Source organism: Phoca vitulina, unplaced genomic scaffold, assembly GCF_004348235.1.
Source record: "Phoca vitulina isolate PV1807 unplaced genomic scaffold, GSC_HSeal_1.0 scaffold4, whole genome shotgun sequence".
Taxonomy (NCBI): Eukaryota; Metazoa; Chordata; class Mammalia; order Carnivora; family Phocidae; genus Phoca; species Phoca vitulina.
The window spans coordinates 36966573-36971775 of NW_022589707.1; the positions used below are offsets into that span (position 1 = coordinate 36966573).

General features: G+C 42.1%; 1 pseudogene; it reads left to right on the forward strand.

Moving 5' to 3' along the window:
• The first annotated feature begins 365 nt into the window (after positions 1–365).
• Positions 366–4997, forward strand: LOC116630634 (annotated as a pseudogene).
• Positions 4998–5203: the final 206 nt, after the last annotated feature.

The window sequence follows — 5203 nt, forward strand, 5'->3', positions numbered from 1 at the left end:
ATGTATTAGTGGACAGAACAGTTTTTGCTGCATTTGAACCGCAAGGCAGCTAAGTTCCATGTGTATTATGGAGTACTAGTGGAGTTCTAGTTTACATTGTCAGTGCCAAGTCTTGGTAGGCAATGATTCATCTGCAGCCTTGAATGCCAGACTTTGGTCTGGACCAAGGAGGAATTTGTCCATAGGCTTGGGGGTCACTTCCCACCCATGTGGTTTCAATTTCATTCTTGAGGGTTGATTTGTTGATTACACAAGCTCTCATCATGTCTTAGATTTCAGGGTCCAAAATTGCAGCTTCACCCATAGAGGTGTGGTAGATTTCTATCAGTAAAGAAAAAAATGTGGGCCCTTATTGTCAAGGGAATATGACATCTTCTAGGATTGAAGGTGAGAAAAATCTCAGTGAACTCGTTGTAAGCCAAAATAGGAATGCCTATGCATGGGCCTTTTAGTTTTCAAATTGTATTTTGTAACAAGTTCAGACTTAGTTGCAAGATCCAGAAAGAGCTCCCACATACCCTAACTCAGACCCCACTCAGGTTTTATCAGTTGCCCCAAAGATGTCCACAGCACAGGGTTCCAGTCCTGGATCCTGTGCTGTACTCAGTGGTCATGTTTCTCCAGTCTCCTTGAATTTGAAATTGTTCTTCAGTCTTCCCTTAACCTTTATGACTCTGGTATTTCTGAAACTAGCCATTGTAAAAAATTCCTCAAATTGGATTTGTTGTCTCCCCATGAGTAAGCTCAGAGTGCATTTCTGGCCGGTGTACCGCAGGACTAGTGCCGTTCTTCCCAATGCAGCTCATTGCACATAATGTTGACTAGTTCCATCTCTGATGTTGTTAACCTTGAGTTTTGATGATTGTCAGGTTTCTCCATTGTAAAGTTAAAATTTCCTCCATTTTTACTAAATATTTTGTGGGGCGATTTTCCAAGACCTTGCAAATATCCTGTTCGTCGTCCCACTTTAACCCACCAGTTTTTGTATTCATCAATGTTTCTTACTGACATTAGTTAGTAATTAATTATGACTTAATAATTATTAAGTCGTGTATTAGAAAGCAAGGTAGCAGTCAGACTAACAGGGATGAGACAGAGGAAACTACTTGAAGGTGGATGTTTCTAAGTATCACAAAGAGAATAAGGACTAAATATTGAAACATTTTGACAGACTTAATCAACTTTATCCAAGGTTGACCGTGACTGAATCTTTGGTTGTTGCCCATTTCATTCTTAAATTTAAGAATAATCATGAATGACATAAACTGACCACTAGAGGGCACTGTGGAACAGGCAGCTAGTTGCTGAAGTCCATGCTTTGGCGCTCTCCCCAGAGGTTTCTGGTCTTCCACTCTGTTGTACTTACTATTGGATCGCACCACAAGGGCAGGTAAAGGGTTGAATCCTTACTATTTTACACTTATTTTTTACAAAGAGGAATCTTTTCATTCATATTTTCTGTATGAGGTGCCATTTTTACTGTAAAAATTATCTTTTAAAAAAATATTTGAAAGAGTGTGTGCACAAGCAAGGGGTGGAGGAAGAGAGGGACAAGCAGCCTCCACTAAGCGTGGAGCCTGATGTGGAGCTCGATCTCATGACCCTGAGATCATGACCTGAGCCAAAATCAAGAGTTGGATGTTTAACCAACTGAACCACCCAGGCACCCCTATAAAAAATTATGTTTAAGTATAATGTTGTGGATAAAAACATGGGCTCCGGAATCAGACTTACCTGGACCCTAATCCCAATCAATCTTTTATTAGTTGTGTGAGTTTAGGTGGCTACTTAATGTCTCTGGCCTCAATTACCTCTTTTGTAAATTGGGAAAAATAACCACCTCTTAGAGTTGTAAAAATTAACCAAGTATGTAAAGTATCCAGTATAGTTTCAACCATATAGTAAGTGCTCAATAAATGGCGGTAGTTATCACTACTATTTAAAGAGCCTCTGGGTCAACTTAGTTTTATCATTTTTCCATCACAGCAATTCCATTTCAACAATTCAATCCACCTGCCCCTTAGTCCATAACATTCCCTCTGAGAATTGAGCCTTTAGTTATCCTTGAATCTTTTATCACAAAGCACAGGGCTTGGGCAAAGGGGCTCAAGTGCTTCTTATTGAATTAAGAAGAGACAACAGAGTAGGAAGCTTTTTTTTTTTTTTTTAAGAACGAGACTGAGAATGTGGCCTGTATTAATCAGAAAATGGCTAGCTTCCAAAGCAATTAGTTTTAAGTTTTAGAGAGAATAAAAGAGGCAGGGAGATTTCAAATTTTGTTCATGGTTATCATTAATTCATTAATAAAACAATCATTTATCGAGCACTTACTTTGTGCCTGCCTTTCAGAAGCTCACATCTTGACCAGAAAGCTACAAGAGATCTCCCTAATGTGGTACCATGTGAGGAATACATTGGCTTTTGGAGCATGTGGAGAGGGGAGGGGTGGATTCTGCAAGGAAGGCATTTTGTCTCATAATTGCTGCTCCTTGAGACATGGGCCACATTAACACATCCTCACAGTAACCCTGTTATTTGTCATTAGTTTCAGGCAGCTTCACGGGTCAACATCTCATGAGGGTAGTACGAAATGGGAAGGACCTTATTTTTCCCTTTACTGAATTGCCTGGAGAGCATCTCTTGGTGATTGCAGCTGGAAGTGTGACATTTAATTAGTGGAGAAAACTGAGTCAGGCAAGAGGCAGCCTGTGCCAGCAAGGGGGTGAGGAAAAGATGGGGAAGAAGCGATATGCTCAGTGGGACAGTTTGGCCCAGGTTTTCTCCTAGGTCCAGATTGGGTGTTCATTTTGCCACAGGTGGAGATTGCAGAAGCTTAAGGAGTTTTCCATAGTGATGGGAACCACAGATGAGCTGCCAGGGACACCTAGAAATGGAGCAGGAAGAGGGGGCTGTGGGTGCATAAAAGGAAGGGGAGAGAGATCACCTCCACAACGAGTAGTCAGGAAAGGCTCTCTAGAAAAGATAATCATTGAGCTGAGTTTCAGTGGTTGTTGCCTACTAAAGGGGAAAAACATTCCAGGTAGTGGGACTAGGCTATGCCAAGGCACTGAAGCTTTCTAAAATGCCACAAAGATCTTGAGCATCAGTGTTTTAAAACTCATATGATGGACAGCCATGTACGTCACTCAGACTCTTTAAAACTTATTCCACTTGTGGGCAGAATCTCTCCACTTAATAGGTGCTGAATTTCTGTAATCCCTATTTCTGGAAAGTGTCCCCCTAGAGGGAGGTAACATGTGTAGGTATAGATTTCTGCTCTGTGGCTTGTTCCACATCAGTCCCTCTTCATATAAACTCAAAGCAGCGAAAATAGCTGGATATGTAAAAGGCTTTGTGTTGAGTGGATGTGTATTAAGGAGTGGTTTATGTGGTTCAGGGTTCAGGTATGATTTCAGTATTAGGAAAAGATGTCTTGCTGGAGAGTCAGATTTATTTCATCCTAAGCTCTAGGAGGACTGGAGCTTTCTGAAGTTTCCAGGAATTCTTTAAACTTGGGTCCCTTGATCTAAGGGAAATGTTTTTCCTGAGAGGTGAAGAGGCTCTGGTTTCTCTAGGAGGTTTTAGAGTTTACCACAGTTGGTTTGACTGTGTCACTTCCTAGCCGTTTGAGATGGAGTAAGTTACTTCTCTCTCTAGATCTCAGTTTTCATATGTATGTGTATATGTATACGTATATAGAATTGGGAGGATCTTATGTATGTGATAGGGCTGTTTTGAGCATTACCGTGAGTCCATGTATGTACAGAACCTGGCCTGTAGTGGGTGCTTAGTACCCGTTAGGTCTTGTCCTTTCCTGAATTACTGCTAGGGGCTGGCCCAATGCACACTGTGGGGAAACAGTTCCCCATCCTGTTACTGTTTGAATCCAGATAAAATCTAGTTAAAATGGACAGCAGGAACATCTGAAACAGGAGATTGTGTTTGAGGCGTGGAAGTTGAGGAATCTGCCTGTCGATTGGGCTCTGGGAACTGTAGAGGATGCTGTCAATGCCCCCTGCAATAGCCCCGTGGCCTACCATGGAGGTCACTTGTAACTTGGGTGGACAGTTTCTATGTAACGCCAATGACCTACTCCAGCACGTGATTCTGTTTGCAGGTTTTCTCTGGCCTCATGCACATGCTATGCCTGGAAGTGCTGGGGAATTCCTGCCCCCAGGAGTGGCTCTCAACTAATGGGGATGGGAGTTGATGGATAAAACTCTGAGCTCTCTTGCTCCTAGATAGGGGCAATTCTCAGGTGTGTTCTGTGCAGTCTCTTGGAGGGTCCCCAATGGGATGGAGCCCCAGTTGTCATAACAGCATTAACACATCCTGTCACACCGTGTAACACACTTCTCTGCTCCCCTACTCACTTCCTGGGAAGACCTCCAAAAGTACTTGTATGCAAATCATTCTGTGCTTCTAGTAGCTGGGGCAGATCACATCATTACCATGGGCCTACATGCTGCTCAGAACCAGGGCTTCTGTGCTATCCCTGTGAGTGACTCACATAGAGAACCCGGAGAATATTGCAGACCAGAGGAACCGTGTCATCATTATCCCCGAAGCAGGAGGTTATCATCCATGGACAGACTGAAGGTGGCATTTGCCTTGTAACACAGAGAAAGAAGGAGAGTCATGGAGATGAATAAGATGATTCTGGTTGGTGATTAATGAAAGATCAGGTGGCCATCCTCGTGGTCGACATGATCAGCACAAAATGCTATACTGCAATCAAGCTACTCCATGCCAAACCCACTAAAGTTTATGCCATTTTTACTCATGGAATCTTCTCAGGGCCAGCTAGTTCCAGAATTAGTAATGCTGCCTCTGAAGCTGTCAACATCACAAACACCATTCTGCAAGAGGATAAAACGAAACACTGCTCTAAGATTCAAGTTATGGGTATTTCAATGATTTTGGCTGAGGCAATCCGAAGAGTGGACAACAGTACATGTGTCTTAGCCATGGCCCTTCGTATCTCCAGAATATTATGATTTCATACATGATACCCTGAATTAAAGTTTTTTGACTTTAGAATTCAGTAAAATATAGAATGGTGAATATTAAAGCATCAGATCTCTGTTTTAAACTTTGGAGCATATCTCTATGGTTTTAGGAAACAGTGGTTAGGGGTAGAGGAATGTTTGTTTTCTTGTTAATGGAACTTGTCTTGAATGAGAAGTTTTGGTGTCACTTTACC